We start from the raw sequence: 20,614 nt of genomic DNA, 5'->3' as shown, positions 1-20,614 counted from the left end.
TTAGCGTTGCCCGAAGGCGTCTAAGAATGCTGGCGAGGTAAAGAGCGCCGCCAGCGGCCTTGCAGGTGTATCACATCGATGGCGCACGAGAGGAGGCCGAAAAAAAAATAAAAAAAAATTGTTGGCGCCGGTCAGCCATAAAAGAAAAAAAAATGTGTTGATTTAGTTTCCGTTCACTGTCTGTTCAACTTCGCGCCTGTACCATTGCCCGCAATGCGTAGTAGGATAAGTAGACCTTTTCTAGAAGAATGCCAGAAATCCATGAAGATGAAGTAAGAACTAAAAATGAGACGCGGTTATGGGTAGAGCTGTAATTATTGGTTTAAAGGAAGTGTTGATATCCTGTTTTTCAAAAGTTTAAATTGAGGTTCGATGCTTCTTTGAAAAATCGTCCGAAAGCATTAAACCATGGAGAAAACATTTGGAGAATATGCGCCTAGATTTAAAAGAAAATCTTATGGAAACATTGTGCTGCTTATGTTGCTGACATGGAGTCCGGTACAACAACCATACAGGTTTGCACTTTTTTAGAACACTGTTCTGAAAGTGAAGCTGAAATTGCTCTCTTACGTCTGTAACAATATCAAGCTCGATCCTTCTAAATATCTTGAATTGCATTCTTGTAGTAATGTGTCTTACAGATTAAGGTACGACCATTACAGAATTTCACTTGTGTGGACCAACTACGGAACCGAAATGAACTTAAGAAAACTTGTGAACTTATGAAGAACTTAAGAACATCTCCTTGAAACAACTGTGAATTCCTCCACGGCTGAGCAAATGTACCCGTGGTATAGTTTCCAAGAGAGGAGGCTCATAGAGAAAGAATATTCATAATGGAAAAATTTGAACCAAGTTGTCGAAACCTTGGTTCTAAAATGTTTTTTGTTTCTTTGTTTATGAGGAGAAACGGCGGCAGAATATATAAAAAAATGATCTATAGTTTCCTCCGCACACATTGGGGACACACAGAGGAGGGCGCCAGGCCAGCCCTGTGACCACCAAAGTTTAATACTGGTTACCGCAACCTAACCGTGTCAAAGTTACTTCTGTTTTTCTGTCGCGAAAGGAATTTTTGTGCCAAGGGAATAGGAAGTGCCGATATCGATATTCTGCTTTCTTCCGCAGTTTCGTTTTCTCTATCTGGAAGCGTATTTGGTAATACAGTGCCCACTCTTTTGATATTGTGTCCCAAGAGTACGAGTTTGTCTACGCGAGCCTGTTTCTTATTCTCGTAGAAAAAGAAAAAAAAAACGAATCTGTAATATACTAACAAACATGTCCAGTTTGTGTATATGTATTGTCCGTTTGCACTGAATCCTCCTAGTCCATATTTACGTAGAAAACTCCGGGGACACCTAAGCTCTTTTTATGAGTTGTGAATGTTGTTGTGAGTTGTTCACGAACGCACACTCCCATCGTTTGGGAATGGCCGAGAGCCCGATGTGCGACTCCTGTCGGTGCGAGAAAACCATCGAGCACCTATTGTGTTCCTGCCCTCGCTACTTTACACCGACTGGACTCGAGGCCATTCACCGAGTCAAAGATACTCGGGCGGTGGCCCCACCCGTCACTGGCACGAAAAGCGATTCGTGCCCTAGTGCAATATTTGAAGTGCACTGGCTTAATTAAAAAAGAGACTGTTTATAGTGTCCCTGTGTATAGCGTCGCTCCCACACGCACTCAGTGCTTACTCTCTCCCTTTTTCCTCTTTCTATTCCCCTTTCCCACACTCTCAGTATAGGCTAGTGAATCGGGTGCTCTTCTTGTTGACCTCCCTGCCTTTCCTGTCCTGGCTTTCTCTCTCTCTCTTAGCCAAGTCCAACTTGGTAGTTTTTTATTACCCGTTACATCCGACACATGATCCTGCACGCGTGCTGTGTCGGCGCTATACCCACGACGGCTGCGGCTTATCGGCGATGCCCTGCACTCATGCGACCGCTTCGAGGCGCCGACTGAGGTTTCATTGCTCGCTGTTGTTCTAGTGGCAGTTGACACAGACCACGTGTCACTGTAACGTCGGCGCTCGCCGCCGTTACGGATCCATCATACGTGTGCTTGCTAGGAAAACTTCATGGACAAGCAGGCACGCCCACAGCGCTTGAGCAAATGTCTGTGTGAGGGCTCTCCCATGTATTTGTACGTATTTATAGAGCTTCCCATATAATCTAGTATAACGATACTGCGGCGCTTGTGCCTTCGGGAGCGGCAAGCTTGGGAATGACGGCGAGTGGATTGATTTTTGCCGATACCTCGTCCTTCTGGCGTGGACCGGCTCTGTAACTTACGGATAATCTTCAAGAAATCATCAATCACTTTCAAAATTGATCATTTTCGGCAAACCTATGTCTTAAAAGCGCGACAATTCGCATTTGGTCAGGCGTTTACGCGGAGCCTTATGTCCTCCCGCGTTTGGAACAATACGATTTCTTCAAAATTTGGGTCAGGAAGAGTGGACACGGCGTGGTAAGTGAAGCCGCAAGAGCAACTCGAGCCACTGGCACGACGATACGACTAATTTGCAAGCCATCGTTCTAGTGGTAGCTGGACCGTCGCAGCGTCTCTAGTAACTTTAGTAGGGAGCTCTATGCACCAGCTGTCTTCGGCTTTCAGCGCCGCCGCACGAGATCCATTGTGAAACTTATATGCAACTTTTCTGAACTTTTCTAAACTTCTGTGTGACTTCTATGAAGCTTGGCTGTAAAAAAAAAATACACGGTTCGACACCGGCGTTCTCAGTAGAACAGATACAGAGGGAAGCTTTATTGCAATTCGCAAACGCATTCTCAGAATACCGCATTGTCAAATTTTCAACACAAAACTTAAACCAATGTTAGCCAAAAGGCGCAGGCACGTCATATATCCACAATGTATTCGTCAGCTTAGGCACCATCAAGAAGCTCTCAGTTTCACCCGAAAGGCGAAGCACTTATTGACGCAGCAAGGTATTACATAGATGCACAAATTAAGGTTCTTAGTTTTATCGGCAGTGTAATTGTACTCAACATTCGCCTAGTAATTAGGTTAGCATGGTGTCACGCACGCACGGGCAGGCATCGACCAATCTCCCTCCGTAACTGCTAACACTCGCTGTCGTAATGCTCGCGTGAGGAAGAGCGCAAACTGAAGGGGGCGAACACGCCTGCGGCGTCGGCCCTTTAACGCATCTTCGAAACTCAGAAACAGGACAAAAGCAAAGTAAAAACGACAACACGGCGCTGGATGTTGTCGTATTTTTTATTTTCCTTTTGTCCGTTTCTTGAGTTGAGTGGCGCCGTTAAGAACCTTACATTGAAACCTAACCAAGTGACCCAACTTGCCGTCTTGATAAAGTGAATTATGGTGAATTAAGAGGGAATAAAGTGGATTAAGGTGGATCAATGTGGATTTAGGTTGGTACAAATTAGAGCGAGGTGGATAAGGCGGAGTGTTAATTTAAGGTGGTAACTTAGACAACTCCTAATTCTTTCGCATTCAAATCACGTAAGGATACTTAAGTGGTTTGACGTAGTAGTTCTACGGAAACCCACAAGGTGGAGAGAAGTAATGAATAAAGGGAACCCCATACGGGGTCCTCGATAGAAACGCCTCAGAGTTGAATAAAAATTCGTCCTGGTCCGGGACTCGAACCCGGGACCACCACCTTTCCGGGGCAGCTGCTCTACCATCTGAGCTAACCAGGCGGCTAGCATACTTAAGTGAACGTTAATTTTTTTTCCTTCTGTTTTACTGTTGCCGTAAGACCTTGCGTTAGGCTTTCCATCAGGGTACGAACTCTTGAACGATTGCTTTCGGCAGCATTTTTTTCAGTGGGCGCTGATTGGCTGGTTGAGGAGAACCGGATGAGCTAATTGGCTGGTTGAGTACTGCGTCACGCGAAGGAGATAGTACCACCGAAAGTGGTCATCCAAGTCCCCGGCGCTCATTTCTTCAAGTAACATATACACAAATGCTAAAATCCAAATATTTGATTAAGTATTGAATCTAAAGGTTCTCATAAATCAAGTTCTGTTTTTTATGGGTGCTTAGCCCTCTACATCAAGCTTTGCCAAGACCCAGACCTATACGTTACGTTCCTATGCTCAGTGGACTTTCCCCTCTTCTATGTCTCGTTCCTATGCTGTGGGTCGTGTCTATTGATTTGCACACCTGCATTTCTACGTCACCTTCAGGCTACTTCATTTTGGCATGTGCACTATTTTTGATTTGCTGCCTACTGTTACTTTATATTCATGCTTAAATTAGGAGCAATGGCTAACAAGTACTGCCGCTCATTGTTCTTTTTTTTTTCTGCGCTTTCTTGCGTCTTTGCCAGTGACGTGCGATTCCTTCAATCTGTCATTTACGGGAACCTTTCCTCGTGCGCATACCGCATCTCGTAATTTGTTAGGTGACACGAATAAAGTTCAAATATATATTTCCCATGTACTATCTTGGCCTTGATTGTAACGCTCACGTGATCGGTTTACCTGCACAGCTGTGCGGCGCGGCGTTTGGTCAGAACTAAAGCGCATGCAGGCGAAGTGTTTTCTTACAAATGTACGCGTCAACCATCGCCGTGGCCGGAAGATCCTTGCGGCCGCCCCCTACGTGCTCACAAAAATGCAATATTCTACGGAGAGGCGCATATCTTCTACGGAGGCAGCCACTGTCAAACAATGACCAGCGCTTATCATAGAAACGGCGGGCTCTTTAGATTACACTTGAGGTGAATTCAAAAATAATTCGGACGTTCCTCGCATTTTCTGACCACTTGGGCATAGTTCAATCTGCACCTAAGTTTACACGAGCGTTTTCGCATTTCGGTTTAATCAACGTCAGGCCTCCGCGGACGGGATCGAACCAGCGACCTCGATCTTGAGCAGCGGAACGCCGTAGCCACTAAGCTACCGCGGCGCCTTAGGCTCGAGTTGAAATAACCATCTCAAGATGATAGTTAACATTAATGTGATTAGCATTGAAGCAATGTAGGGGCACACCGTATATTGCGCCACCGCTAAAAACGTGCATTGTGTGGAACGTGTTCCGTGACCGGGTTATCATCTCGCGCTTGGATGGGTGGATGGATGGATGTTATGAGCGTCCTCTTTTGAACGGGCGGTGGGTAGCGCCACCAAGCTCCTCCTATTATACTGTCTAGTGACAGTATAATAGCAAGAGCTTGGTGGCGCTAGTAAGTGCTTGGTATAATAGCAAAAGCTATTCCTTTTTTAACCTAGGTTATAAAAGGAAAAGATAAACACACACACACACTATAAACTCAAACAACCAAGTTTTCTGAACCCCTATTATCAACTTTGTTTTTGTACGCCTCCGTTTTTTGTCGTTTCCCTGCTTTTCTTCCACCGAACCTCCAACCGCCTCTTACTAATCTCTTTTGCGCGATTGTTTACTTTTCCACTGCTCTCACCGATCCCAAGGGCTTCAAGGAGGCAGTGGTGCCTAAATCGACCGCTGGGCAGACGTCTTCATATTATAGTAAAACATGCTCCATCGTTTCCCTAGCTTTACCGCCGCAAGCACATGCTTCTTCTTCCTTCTTTTTACGCGCTTTATACACTCTTAGGCAAAGTTACACCCTTTGGCTTGCCCCTTCTACCACACAACAATAATCGTTATCTGCCTTGATGCGTTTCCTTTCTTTAACGCTGCGAGCCCGGTACTTTCCAGTAACGAACGGCACGCGCGTTATCAGCATAGAACGGTTTACACCCTTTGGAGTGCCCCTTCTGATAACGCGCGTGCCGTTCGTTACTGGAAAGTTCCGGGCTCGCAGCGTTAAAGAAAGGAAACGTACCAAGGCAGATAACGATTATCGTTGTGTGGCAGAAGGGGCAAGCCAAAGGGTGTAACTTTGCCTAAGAGTGTAGGTGCGTGTTCTAAGGCATCCCGAGCTCGCTTCCAAATGTAATGAGCTTGCCTTTGAGTTGTCGTAAATAGTTTCTTTCCTGATTTAGTTTTTTCCTCTTACGTAGTTACTCATGGCAGGTGTATTTTACATCCCAGGTTTCTTTTCCCTCTGGACTTGCAGAGCTCTTTAGCGGCGATACCGCGAAATCAGGCGCGAGGCGTGTGTCTGAATGTATGTTAGAAAAGAGTGTCTGAATAAATGTAACGTGGGTGGGACGGCGTCCAGCACAAGAAAAAAAATATTGAAGTTTTCTTTTCTTTATTGTAGAGCGGCACATATCCATGTGCTACGTACCCAGCGTCACAAACCGGTGACGAAAGTGGGCGTGATAAAAAGTTAAGTGCAGCAGATAACGAGTGGCACGCACCAAGTGACTACGTTTTGTCGGGAAATGAAAATTCTAGATACCGACGCAGGCTGCGAGTAAGTCATAAAGTACGTGTCCTGAGAATGCTAATCGTATGAAACTTAGATTGCGGTGTTAAACAAATTCTACGCATTTGCTATCTATTCGATTATAGAAGTACGCAAGGTAGCTTTTATTTCGTAATCATTAATTAAACTGAAAAGCAAGTTAGGGGCCTACGACGGGGGTCACGTTCAATTTCCATTTGATATGAATCGCTCTCACGCCGGCCGGCCTGAAAGCTTCCACACTAAAACCACTGCGGAACTCTTAACTGCTTCGGTGAAACATGGCCAATGTGAGATCTCGAAATTCCAAAAGACCTGAATGGAGTGTAAAAATGATAGAATCGCCAATAAATAGAGCGGTGATAATTAGTTTTAAACGATACTTCGCTAAGGTTTTTTGCCAGAACTGAATATGAGGTTCGATGCTTCCTTCGGAATACTGCCTCACAGCTTTTAGCACAGGAAAATACTCGCATTTAAACGGCCACTTTTACTACAAAGTTATAAAGGAACCTTGTGCCACTGTTGATGCCAACACGAAATAGTACCACATTGGGATGAACGTCCACTTGGCTCCAGATGCGACGAATCGTTCACTGGTACGTTATAATCCCCCCATGTGGCAAGTAGTTTTTTTCACCCATTTTCAATTTCATTAATTTATAATTTCGTTATTTCACTTAGTAAGTACAAGTGATTTCCCCTGTGTTGTCCTTGGTGTCTTTGTTGACTTCTTATCATATGATTCATAAGAATCGCGCCCTTCGGTTAACCCCCTTTCTTCTCGTTCGTTCCCCTATTCGCAATCTTGTATGCGTGATTGACAGTTCCCGCGCGAGGTCTCTGCGGGTCGCTAAGCGCGTGATTTGCGCTTCTCATGCGTACGCGGCTCGCTCACGCTCGCACAAGCTCCTTCGCGCTTGACCTTGGCTACGCCTAGGCGAATAAATCATTTGAATTTATTAACAAAATAGGCATCACCATGTGTCGCTGCGCAAGATAATCTACGGTTGACTTGCGTGCATCCTACCGCTAGCACGTTTCGTGTTTCAACCATAAAGCACACTTGTTCGTCCTTATGTCTGAACAGGGTTATTACTGCCTATATTACTTGGAGGACACTTGCAACTGTGACAGCGTAAACAAACGTTAGTCAGTGTCCCACCGGCCAACGAGCGTTGAGGGTCATTTAATCTCATATTGATGCAACGCCCTGTCTGCCCTACGTTAAAGCAACCGCTGTTGAAAGGAACCCTATAGAATATACGTCTCTACGGCGAAATCTGGATATTGTTGGTTGAACTTAACACCGCTCGGGTCTTTTCTTGCAGTTCAGCAGCCATCAAACAGTTCAACATCCACAAACACAGTGATGACAGACTGTCGGCTCTATATTATGTCCTAACTTTACGCATACCCACGGTCCTTTTAATTCTATCAATGTTTCCTTCAACTAAGTGGCGTTGAGTGTTTGCTTTCTACAGCATCTATAAAAAATTTCAGTGACCAGGCACGAACATTTTCTTGAAGCATCTAACGCATGTAAAAGCCCGCGAATCGATTTCGACCGCTGCCCGTTTTCTGGTTATCTCAGACACATGTCAGACTAGAGGTCGTTTCAGCACTTCTTCAGAGTTTCTAAGCGACCGACTAGGTTAAATTAGTAGGTGCTGCGACAGCGGTGCATATCTCAAACAGGCAAATGCTTCGAGTGTTCACGGCTGTCCGTTAAGGAGCGATATGGTGGGTTTACCTAGAAAGACTGCAGATCAATATGGCGATAAGAACGTGAGCCAGTTGCGACGAGCTCCAAACATACTAGACTATGGATTTGTCGGTCTGGCACACGTAAGTTCTGCTGTTCAACTGAGAAAGGCAGTGAGTTTTCTTTTCATTTTAATGCGATGCGTATGTAGGATACTCGCGGGATTGCATTACGTTGTTCGTACGGGTGGCCTATGCGTCCTTAAGCGATGTCCGCATGTTCGCGTTTTTTTTTTATTGTTCTCTATGCGCTGATGTGTCCTGCGATGTAGTTAAGATATTGTTAGAGAGGTCTACCATATCTATACAATGGGTATACAGAGCTTATGCATTATGCATTAGTTTGCTTCTGATGGCCTCTAAGCAAGTCCAAACAGCGCAATCAAGTTGACTCTCTTAAGTGTCGTCCTGTTGCTGATTAACGTCGTCGTACCGGTAACGGTAGCTTAGCGACTGTGGCGTTGAGCTCGTAAAACGACGTCACTGGATCGATAACATCCGCGGCGGCCGCAAAAAACGCTGATATGGTTAAATTTAGGTGCACTTTACAGAACCAAGGTGATCAAAACCAAGCCAAAGCTCTTTCACTAGCGCGCGCTTTGTAACCAGATAATGGTGTCCGCAGTAAAAGCCTCGGAAATAATGTAGTTTTTCTACAGCTTCAACGCATCTCCAATGAAGGAGAAATGAAGCGATGACAGTGGTTAAAAGAAAAAAACGAGAAGTAATGCGCGCTATGAACACTGACAAAAGCACTGAGGAAACAAAATATAACTCGTAAGCGAGGCGAGAATGCGACGCCTCCAGAAAGACTACAGAAAACGGTGATCTGAAAGTGATCGGATATGTGGAAGTGTTTCGTACAAATAGTTCCTATGTGGTAATAAGGCAGCTCACTTTCTCCCTATAGGCAAAAAGTGGAATACGTTTCATGCAACGCTAACTTTAAACCAGTGAATTTTTCTGACTTCACCGTGGAAGTGAGCAATTTTATGCGTTATGATTTGTGATCACCTTTACAAAGCCTGTGACTCCACCTGTCGTGGCGTGCATCAGGTGTTGTTACTCAGGCCATTGCCTGACAACCGGATCAACAATTGGCGTTCTCACGTGGCTTAAAACGGGCTTCTGGCCTTGTGTTGTGGTGTCGTAGCAGTCGCAAAGTGCCCCATAACATGAAATTCGATATTACAGCGCCGATCCCGCTCAGTGATGTTACGCGGCCAACTCGCGGCAAACTCACCCTTAAACGAAATACGCGGCAAAATCGCCCTTAAAATTTATTCGGAGTAATGCAGCCTTGGATTTCAGTAGGTATGTGTTGCTATAGGCTAGCTGGTTTATATGCAAACATTTTAGACAATGAGACATCTTTGTTTCCTTCACTCCTTGTGTCCAATTTGCGCTAAGGGGCCACATGCCTTATATTTGAAATACGTTTAACTATGCCAGATGAAGAAACGTTATAGCAAAGATTTATCCTCGTATTTCAAATAGCGTTTGCAGAACTAGTGAAGTGCACAAGTTTGTCTGGCAACATTGGGCTTCCTTTATCGCGTTGGCTGCAGCATTCCCGCCATAGGGTACTTTTTGCGTTCGCCCAGGGCTGTTTTGTCAGCGGCGTTGGATATCGATGCTAACGATGCTGCGCGGGATTTTTCGCGCCCGTGAGCCGCGACTCGGTAAGCGTCATCACGTAACATCCGCGACCCGTTCGACATGCTCACGAGAGTACAGAAGAAAATGAGCATCACTGGGTTTACTGCACCCTATGCGAGACATAAAATAGGTATTTTACGATGAGCCTAGGCGACAGAAAAATACGCATTTGCTTATTATTTTTTTGAATATGTGATAATTGCCGGCGCCCACTGGTTTCGAGGCTACTCTTTTTTCGGGCGTAAAACGATATCGACCAACTCCGTTTCCAGAAGAGACCGCTTCTTAAAAGAGAGATCGCTCTCTACCATATGTCTGCGGGCGAAACTCCTTTTCGGGAGAAGTCTTTTTGTTCAAAAGACATTCTAGCGCCCGCTTGACAAGGGTATAATTGATAATTGTGCGAAAATTTAAGATAAAACGCAAGCGCTGCGATATTTTGTTTCATAGCATTTGTTTGTGGGCTGCCATTCTAAAAGTTCCAGAATAATCATTTTGTCAAGAATGTAAGACCTAGTATGAGGAAGTTTATCCTTGAATAGTGTGCAATATAACTCGCATGTACTGCATGGTATACACGGGGCATAGTATATAGCATACATAGATACTTAAATATATACGGAACCTCACGCGTTGCTGATGCTTAAGGCGAATATTCGCTTGGAGTGTCCATATTGTTGCTACTGCAATAAAACGCGCAATCAAATGAGCATACGCAGGGGAAGTCATAGGAAAGGAAAACTAACCATATCGTCGCACGCCTTGTGGCGTCGAATGCTTCGCATTAACTTAGATTTTCCTATTGTGTAGGATCTCGGCAATCTTTCGTTTTGGTAAGATTCCGTGGTAACATGACGCTCACTGAGAATGTGCCCATTCTTGGTCACTCCGTCACAAAGGGCACGTGCCTCACTTCATAAAAAAATCCTTTAAAATATCTCCGGTATTGGGCAGAATCGAATACGCGTGACACGGTTTCATCGAGCGCAGGAACCCGACGGCTTTGCTTGCTGCGCCACAGATGTGCGAGCAAACAGTTCTCACCTGCTCGCACACACTGAACCACCGTGCATCTCGGAGGCCACAGGCGGACTTCCTGATGCCACTGCTAGATGGCGCAGCGTGCAGAGAAGGGATTGCCAGAGAGTTGCCCAAATGCTGATCTCGTTAGTGTGGACCCGCGTTGTGACATGGGTACTGCGAAAAATCTTTTATAAGGATACACTTGAGTAGCCTAGCCTGAACTAGGAAAAAAGAAAAGGCTGCGCCATTCAAATAATAGGACGAATCTTGCATGCTAACCGAACAAATGATAACAAGAAATCCGAGGAGATTTAAGCACTGCCTGTGAGTTGTGAATGCCAATACATTATTGTCCGATTGAACGCCGCTGAGCGGTCATTCGAGTTATGAACTACTCATGGATAAGCGAGCACATTGAGACGCTTGGCGCATTTTGATTTGACCTTACCGTAACGCAGGCGACAGATTGCGCGGTCAAGGAGCGCACGGGCAACACAGGGCTCCGAGAGTGAGCGCGAGGGTGACGTGGCGTCGCGGCGACGCCCCCTCCCCTCACCCAGCACCTGGTGCGCTAGCGAAGTAGTAGGTGTCCCCTTTCTGCCGCTCTGTTCGGTCGAGACGCGCTCGTGGCGTGGTGCTGCAGCAAATGAAATTTTACGTGCGGTTTCGCTGCTACAGGCAACAGACGCCGACTTTTCCCTCAAATGGCCCATTTGACGCGTTCGCATCGACAAGATAAAAAACGAAACCAGCAAGCCTCGGTCTTCCCGTAGCAAAGCGAAGTGTCGTAATTCCCAATACACGAAAACGTAATCAGCCACAAGCCTGCCGAACCAGATGCTGTTTGAAATCGGCTGTCACTAAAGAACCTGATCAGGCGCGACGACCCTCCGCCTCTCTTAGGTGGGACAAACTTCGTTACACTCCAGATTTGAACTCACTGAATGCACCCATAAACCAACCATAAAGATATAAGGATACGGTTGAGTTTAGTGATAACACTGCAGTGTCGTGCAGTGTTGACGGTTTCATTAAACTTGACGGCCGATCTTTTGTCCCTCCATCTATAAGATTCGTTTCGCCAGGGTGCGTGCGATTCACCGCGAAACACTCCGGATTTGAACTCACCGAACGCACCCATAAACTAGATGGCCAACCTTTTGTCCCTCCATCTATAGAATTTGCTTCGCCTTCCTGACCATGTCCTTGTGGAGTACAATGGCTTCAAGAAGGCCGGGCTATTCACTGGCACAGAGGCCAGTGCACAATGCACGAGAGAAGAGAGTGTCTGAACATGAGATACCATCGTATTTCCGTGTTGTTTATTTAGTTACTGGCAATAGTGGCCCTATTATTTAGTTCTGGACGTTCTTCTTTCCGTCGTTTCAAACATCGAGACAAGCTCGGATGAACGCGAGAGCTTGAAGCGAAGAAAGAAGTGTCAATACTTCTGTAGTGCATCATGGGATGCGCGGAGGACCATAATTAGGTTGGTGACGAGAAGTGTGTGCCCCTTGCTTGCTCTTTGGGACTAGCCCAATGGACTGCGCAATAAGAAAAGTGGATTGCCAGACAATGAATGCAAAAACAAAACTTGGCATGCCTGTTTCAACATCCGTAGTCTGTCTGGAGATCCCGCAGTGCTAATTCAATATGAGAATCATAGGACGTACCCGCTGTGTGGACTGCAATAATTGACGATGATGCTTCCCGCGAAAAAGCCTCGGTGCTTGTCGCTGCCTTTGCAGAGAAATCTGGAAAGGCTCCATTCGCGCTCAATTGAAGGCGCTCCCTCCAAATTGTTTCGCAGCTAATATAGAGTGGCTTTCGTGAGTTCTTTTGCAAACTTATTGCAAAACAGTTTTGGTGTAGAACAGCTTTCGCTGCTATACAATGTGCCAAAAAAAGTTAATATTACACTCCTGATCTCGTTGCACCTAAGTGCAGCTAAGTAAGCGGAAAGCTTTTGCTAATATTTTCCGATTACACAGTGGAAACCGAGCTGGAACGGGAGTAACACTGTAATAATGTTTCACGTCTCGCATGTTGGTTTCGTGACAACATGGCAGAGAAGTAGACGCTGTCAGAAGCGACATCTTGATCGAGCCGCTGGCCCCCGTGCAATGTAGGCCACGACGCAGGAACTGAGCAGGACATTCTTTTGTACACTCTATGAAGGTTAATACAGCTAATAAAGGTTACCCGAGTCCCATGCATCGCGCGAATGGTTATTACATGCAGCACGTCTCAGGTAGCCAGCTATCTACCCTGGTTCGGTCCTACGTAAGGTGTTACCAGATGGCAGAAGGTGTATGTTCAAGAGGAGAAATTCTGGGTCCGAGCAGAGCGTGCACGTGGGACGACAACGTCAAGATAATGGAACGAGCGTGACAGCATGACGGTGACGCCTTGACGACAGTGGCGATGATAGTTCGAAAGAATAATAACGAAATAATCACGAAATAATCACAAGTCGACGACGGCGAATCACAAAAGAATCACAGTGGACGACGGCGATGACGATGCCATTACTATGGTGCTATGGTGTCTTGATTGGCATTGGGCGCGTAATGCGCTCCTCTCCACGCTTATATCTTTACAGGCGCGGTGAAACAAGCAAGGCAGAGAGATAACTACGCAGATTCCCCAAGGTCGCCTACAGGGACAAATAACGCTTCGCATTGAGCGTTTACAATGACAAAACGTACTGCATTTTGTAACAAGAGCAATGCCACACAAATTTTAGCAGCGTCCCTCTCATCAGTCATTGTTGCAGAACACGACCAGAAAGCGCGACCAAATATTGAAGAAAGGCACGTCTGCTAAACATACCGTATGGTGTTAATAGGAAGATCGAAGGCAAGTGAAAAAATTGCGCCGAATGAGACACAACGAGAACAAAGCACAGCGATTCCCCTTGCCATTTGTTATTTTTTTTTATTTTCATTGTTTAACTTTGTTAATAGCCACGGAAGTTCACTGAGCAGGGAATTCCGAAACATTCAGCACGTGCATGCGAGTTATCTGGGTGCTCGAAATAAGGCATATGTTGCCTTTTCATTGTTCGCTTTTCCTTCAGTGGTTAGAGCGACCGACACATAGTCAATACTGGTATTTTACATGGCGAGTTTTTCTAGCGTACCTGCGTATATGCGAAAACCGCCTGAAATGTGATACCATTCCGGAATTCCCACTTTCTTCTGCAAGTGCAGATGAATGGCAGTGCATTTCGAGCTCATCTACAATGACCGTGCTTTGTTAGTGAAAAAGCAGCACGGTTGCGAAAGTTCTTGCGAAAGTTCTGCGAAAGTACAGAAGCTATTCCGAAGTGGGGAATTCCGTTGTTAAGGCATATAAGTTGCACTGAATGGGACGTTGCCAGATGGGTAACGTCGTATAAAAAGGAAGGCGGTACAAATGTTCACCAGTCTATTAAAAAAAAAAAAAATGCCTGTATCTCCGCCTGACAACCCAAACGTTGCAGTTTCTTTCTGCCTTTGTCACGTTTTTTTTTTTTTTTTGGAAAACCATATCGAAGTACCCTAGAGTCCCTGTTTGGTTCACGGAGAATGTATTGTATGCCTTTATTATCTGCAAACAATTATCAAGTATCAATGTAATAACACATGACGTCCCATGGAGTTAGTGCGAGAATTACAATGTTGCCGTGCCAGGTATCTGTACATTTTGTGCCTTTGTGGGACGACGAAGCCGCTACAGACGAAAACCATTACCTTTCCCTTCTACTTTGGGGCAATCTGCTAATAAAGCTAAATGCAGTGATCTATTGCTCCATCAGTTTATTTATTACATATATTTTTGTCTGAGCGAAATAGCCTGCCTTAGTCAATTTCTTCTTTGTGTAGTTTATGAGAGCAGTTCTATATACCACTTTTATTACCATCTCTTCTTGATAATATATCAAACATCACGTAGCATGTTCGTTAAAAGAACAGTAGTTTTGCTAACTCCTTCTTTTTAAAAACAATTAGAGAATGGAACAAACTCCCTGAAGATGTAGTAAACACAACCAATAACAGCGTCTTTTTCTCCCTCGTTATAACTTGTGACATGTGTACTATAACTTTTTATCGGTTAGCCATTTATTTGCCTATTGTAAAAATTGCATAGTCATATGCTACTATTGTTATATTCCGCATTCTGTTTTCGTTTTCTATTCTAGCAACGTTTTCAAACTATGTCGGTTTCGTATATGCACCATACTCCCCCTCCCCCCTGCAGTAATGCCATTACGGCGACGCAAAAACATTGTAAATTAAAAAAATCGCTTTGTTTTATTTCGAACTGTTAGCCATTTCTGTGTAGCTTGACATTGTTACTCTCGTGATAGCCCAACCAATAGCAGTATACTCAAGTGCGACACAAAAGAAATACATAAGAGCAAGTAGATGCAGGAAGTGCTTCTGAACTGCAGCAGTAAAACCAGAAAATAAATCAGTAATTGAAATAATGACAGCCAACTGCGGGTGTCATTCTGTGCTGTCTTCAGGAAGAAATGAACGAAACCATTGTCTTCGCAAAGAGGGAATATAAGCATTATTGCAACAACAGAATAACAAGATTGATTAGAGGAGCATCCTTACTTCATTCAACTTTATGACACTTGGTTGAATACGAAAACGCGTAGCGGGACAGAGATTGACAAATTACAGACAGAGAAAGGAATCATGCCTCCACTTCACTATTAGCGATTACTCTGGACCTGTTCACTGAATCGTGAGCATCGAACAAATTTATCTTGCCGCATACAGCATTTCATCCCGCGTTCTACCAATGACTATGGGCATATTGACTGGTGATTGCGCGTCTGGCCTACACAATGGTACACTACTCTAAAAGAGAGACGTTTCTCTTCTGATAAACGTTAAGGTTTATCGACTCATACCATTAATTGACGTTGTAGATGTTCACATTGGCGTCATACACCCCCAAGGCAGAGTGATGTACTAATGAAGTCAAATTCAGAGTACAAAAAAAAAAAAGATATTTCTTAGCAAATGCTGACCACGACAATGTTTACAGCTTTCGCCTGGCCGCGACTACAAAACCGATGCATTAGGGTTGCAAAAATAAAAACCTAGGCATTTTCTTCGCAACCCGGAAGTTTTTTTGACAGCATGTGCTGGCTTCGGGCTTCAAAAAACATGTCAGAAGATGCGGCTGAAGCTTTTTGAAGAGCCGCGTACCTTCGGAGCATTGCTTGTTCAAGCTTGGACGTGGTCGACTCAAACTCGGCGTTATTCACAACACGACACGCGGAAGCTCGCATGTTGCTTTTCAACCCTTGAGGGTTTTGGCAGTGCAGTCGATGCGACAGAGCGAAGGACACGTTTTGTTTTTGTGTGTGTGTATATTTTGTTTCTTTTAAACTTCATGCTCCTGTTACCATCGCGAGAAGCGCATGCTTTTCAGGGAAAATTCAATAGAGAGTCTGAAACTGATTTATCCGCGCTGACGCTCCTTTCTCGAGTCACCGTACGGGCTTCTGTACGATGAAAAGAAGCTATGCATTTTGCTCCTTTCTCTCCAGGTCCGATAGACAGTAAGAAAGTAACGAGAAAGGGAAGTGATAACTAAAAGGCAGGCAGGTTAGCCAGGCTGAGTGCGGTTAACTACAGCGCACTGAGAGAAGCTGGAAAGAGCTGAGCCTGCAAGGTCAGAGAGAAAGTTAAGATAAAAAAAAGGAGGCATGATTCCGAATGTCCGGTTTGCTACCCTAAAACGGAGGATGAGAAATACGACATCAGTGCTAATTTTTAGTACAAACGAAGTCACCAAAGATATTGGTGGTGGAACTTTAAGACGTTTAGCCGTCAGCAGTTGAGGAATGCCTGAACGCCGGGAGGCGAAAAAGAAGAGAGCCTGATATCTCTAGTGCCTCTGTGGTTTCCCTAGTAAGCTTGTCCGTGGAAAACAAATAAGCTGATTAGGTAGAAGAAGGCCCAAGCTACCACGGGACATTGATGTTCCCTTTGACCATTTAGTTATGAAGAAACAAAACAAAGAAAAAACGCTCCGATTACTCGTGACGCTGGACTCACGGCTTAGATAGATCAGCCCTACGGATTTGCCTTTTCAAGGAAATATGGAACCCCGCATCGGGCAGGAAGTCTAGTTAGGTTGTGCAACGGGCAGTGATCATGTCCGCTCCACTTGCTGAAGTCAGCATGCCAGTCACAGCGGACGCCAGTCCGTATGAGCAAGGGCTCTCGGACGTGTCGGGTGCCTGGACAAGTCTACAACAGTTGGCACACGTGGGTGTGTAGAACCAGGGTCGCACATTTGGACCAGGTTACGTTATCCTTGTTGAAGAGCTTGCACTTGCCGGTGACCGCAACAACGGCTGCTACCGCAGCCCATAGCCTTCTCAGGGAAACTTCCTCCACCCGTCTGACGCTGCGGGAGAGGGTGTGGCCACGGGGAGTAAGAGCACGTGTATTATTGTCGGAGTTAATCGTTTGAAGGCTAGGCTAACAATAAATGAGTATGGCACAATAGGAGTCGGGGGATGCTTGTTCTTCGTGTTTTAGTGTGTTTTGCTATATACAGTGGCACTGACAGGGTCACTAATGTGTCCTCAGACCCACTGTAGATGAACTTTGTAAAAGCGAATCATTTCGAAGATTATATGTATCTGCTGGCAAAGTAATGTCGATTCACTGACTAGCATCGGCTGTTTAAGGGTACTCAGTGAATCGGTGTACTTGGGCGACGTGGGATAATAATGAGGGGGCCTCAATGGCGCCTTGTTTGGCTTGGTGTTCAATTACAGTACAGTCGGTGACATCTGTTGTAAATTGCTTATTTCCTTGCCAGGGCAAATGCAAAGGTCTGATTCATGTTTTGCGTCCAACGTTTCGTGTAAAAGTAAAGCGTCTGTGTGCAAAACACATTACTCCAAGGGAACATCAATGCACAGGGGTACTTTGGGCTTAGGTTTATTTTTGCAGCCCAGCCCAATTCTATCCAAGAACACGCACAAGTTGACTAGGAAGATCATAAGGTATTCGAGATGAACAGTAGAAACAAAGTTTGTGTGAGCTGCCCATCTATTATTTTGTCAAGAAATAAAACCTGTATCTTCCGCAGTAGCCGCCTGTGACAGACGGTATTGCAACAGCGCCGTCATGCTGTATGTGCGTCTTCTTTTTTTAACTTTAACTGTATGCATTGACCACATGCACGAAACCAAAACTTACCATCAGCGCTTTGTTCTCGTGTTCTTCATTGTCGTGCCACATTTGCACCATGTCTAGCGTAATACGAGACCAATTCTTTGAACAAGCTTACTAAAGATATGCAGATCCAGCGTACATCCTGGAATTATTGAGAAGCGAAGCTTTGCTCAAGCCGATGTGCATGAAAATCCTCTACAACTAATTACGATGCCTTCAAATGTGTTATCTTACGTATTACGTAACGTGTAACCTCATTTAATTTTTACGGTTATCCACCACGAAGTTCCCAAGTGCAGTATTGTACAATTTTGTACCTGTGCACTACACAGCTCAGAAGTTATGACAAAATGCGTACACCAGATCAGGCTGACGCACAGTGTGAGACGTCTACGGAGTGATCTCGTGGGGGTCAAAGTGGAAGACGGTGCTTCTCTAGGGACGAACGGTAATGACAGGTGTATACGCACAGATAATGTGGCACATATCTAATTCGGTTTAAGAATTCTACCTGATATTGGTACTTAACCTATTCTTGAAAACTTGCCAAAGATGGGGACACACACCGAGTTAAACCTACCGATTAAGTAAATATAACAAAGAGATATATATTAAATAACCTGCTGAACATATCTAGCTGCTTTATTAAGACATTGGTGGTTGATAGCTATACCTATTAGCAGACATTATATATTGTGTATTTATGTAGGAATTAACTTTTTTTGTTGTTGCGCAGAATAAAGGTACCTGCAGATGTTAACATGAGCCATTCCATGTTCATCAACACCTTTGTGAACACAAGTCCATTGAATATCCTACCGAGACACGGAAAGAAGAGGTCGAACAATCACGGTGCCGCTATACACCCCCTCCTCATGCCCAAGGTAAGTAACTTTATACTGTTTGAAACGCGCGTCTTTATTTAAGGCGTGAGACATTTGAAAGGAAAGATGGAAAATAACCAATGGCTGTTTATAAATAGAGATGCGCAGTCATCGCTCGCGTTTCTTCAGCAAAACTCTTCAACATGTCTCGATTTCTCGAGACTGAATCGAGAAGCGAAATTCGGTGACATCTTTCTTCGCGATGTTCTTTCACGTCATGTGATAGAATTGCCGCATACTGCGATATTTATGTACAAACGACGAGAAATTGTGCCTTGTCACCTTCGAGAACTCTTCGTAATGCACAGCAGCGCGAAACTTGCGGGATAAAAAACTTTGACATCACGTGTCTTGCCGCTATACTTCCCACGCACTCGGTATACACTCAGTTCATTTGCGCAATAATAATAATAAAAAAACAAGCCTTTTACATAGAATACTTGAGTGCGTGCAGTTGTATGTCGTAAGTGCACAAAAGCTTGAACAATGCTTTTCATGTTCTGGAAAAGCTTTTACGTTGCCTTTGCTTAGCAGACGCCTTTGTGTGTATCGGACATGTCACGATGTCAACTCGCCTCTCTTGTGCATTTGTTTCTTTTTTTTATCTTTCTTACCGTCGTGCTTATGGAAGGGCGTAAAAGACTTTCGTTTGGGCGTGGAAATTGCTAATACTTGTGAAAGCAGAAATCCGATTACGGTCGAACTCTGTTACGACCGGGTCTGAACCGAATATACAAAAGACGTGATGCCGAAAGGTTCCCGTTAACTCAGAAACGAATCACAAGTTTTTCCAAAGAAAACTGCTGAAGTTAGGTTGTTTAGCATAGCTGTATTTTCTACCGGCAACGGCCACTACATCTGACAAAAAGAAATAAAGCAGTCTAAAAACGCGTCACGAAGCCACACGGACAAGATTAGTTCAGACGATTTTGCTGCCCAACCGCTTTTAGCCACATCTCAATGCAAGATATCGGAGCTCGCGTGGTGGAAGAATGTGAGGGAACCAATGTGGAAAGGGCCGTAAACTAACATTCCATAAAGAGGTACTAACCTTGACACTCTGTCTGGAATGTGAAATCGGTATCTACGTCTGCTAGGTCTTCCGATGTGCTATATATACACAGCACTAGGTTCTCGCCGCGAGGTCCTTTTTCTCGTCAGCTGCTTCCCTACGTGAAATCGACCTCGATAGGGTAGCCGGAGTTGTGTTTGTGGTTAGTACACCTTGTGTTGCGTGAAAGTTTCACCATTAGGAAACAGATGAAGCAAATCCCTCTAGTATGACTGCTGGTGCTTTAGAACATTACATTATACTTACACGTTAATTATTATTATTGTGGTTATTATTAATAATATTTATTTATTTGTTTATTTATTTAATTATTTATTAATTATGACAGTGCTTGGCAACTTGAGGTGTATTGTACACCAGTTGAAGCGAGCTTTGAAAATACGAATTTGAAAAAAGAAAATTAGATTAGGCAAGTCAAAGCGCGTGTCGGAATATATGCAAAGTAAAGCTATGGTGAACGGGGTAATTAAATGGAATACGCAAATAAATTGCGATGTAAATACTTGTCATATTTTTCTTTTTATGCAACGCGCAATCTCACTAAATGTCAGTGCACCGCACAGGTCACACATTATTGAACGCGCGATGAACGATGAATGCGCGAGAAGTGGCAATAGCACGTAGGTGCGGTTGGCGCCGAGGATTGAAAAATTTGCACGAAATACTTTTTGTCAAAAACATCTGTTCTTCC

The 20,614-nt window shown here is 44.6% G+C and overlaps 1 long non-coding RNA gene across 2 annotated transcripts in view; it reads left to right on the top strand.

Annotated features, from left to right (window-relative positions):
* Positions 1-18,845, top strand: part of LOC129383815 (uncharacterized) — a 309,376-nt gene extending 290,531 nt beyond the window's left edge. For both annotated transcript variants that reach the window (XR_011890281.1, XR_008611695.2), the window contains one exon: positions 18,704-18,845. This is a non-coding gene — a long non-coding RNA (uncharacterized lncRNA). The remainder of the gene's footprint in view (positions 1-18,703) is intronic.
* Positions 18,846-20,614: the final 1,769 nt, after the last annotated feature.

The sequence above is a fragment of the Dermacentor andersoni genome, chromosome 9 (genome assembly GCF_023375885.2).
Source record: "Dermacentor andersoni chromosome 9, qqDerAnde1_hic_scaffold, whole genome shotgun sequence".
In the NCBI taxonomy this organism is placed as follows: domain Eukaryota; kingdom Metazoa; phylum Arthropoda; class Arachnida; order Ixodida; family Ixodidae; genus Dermacentor; species Dermacentor andersoni.
The sequence above is the reverse complement of the archived record's forward strand: the minus strand, read 5'-3'. Positions and strand labels throughout refer to the sequence as shown.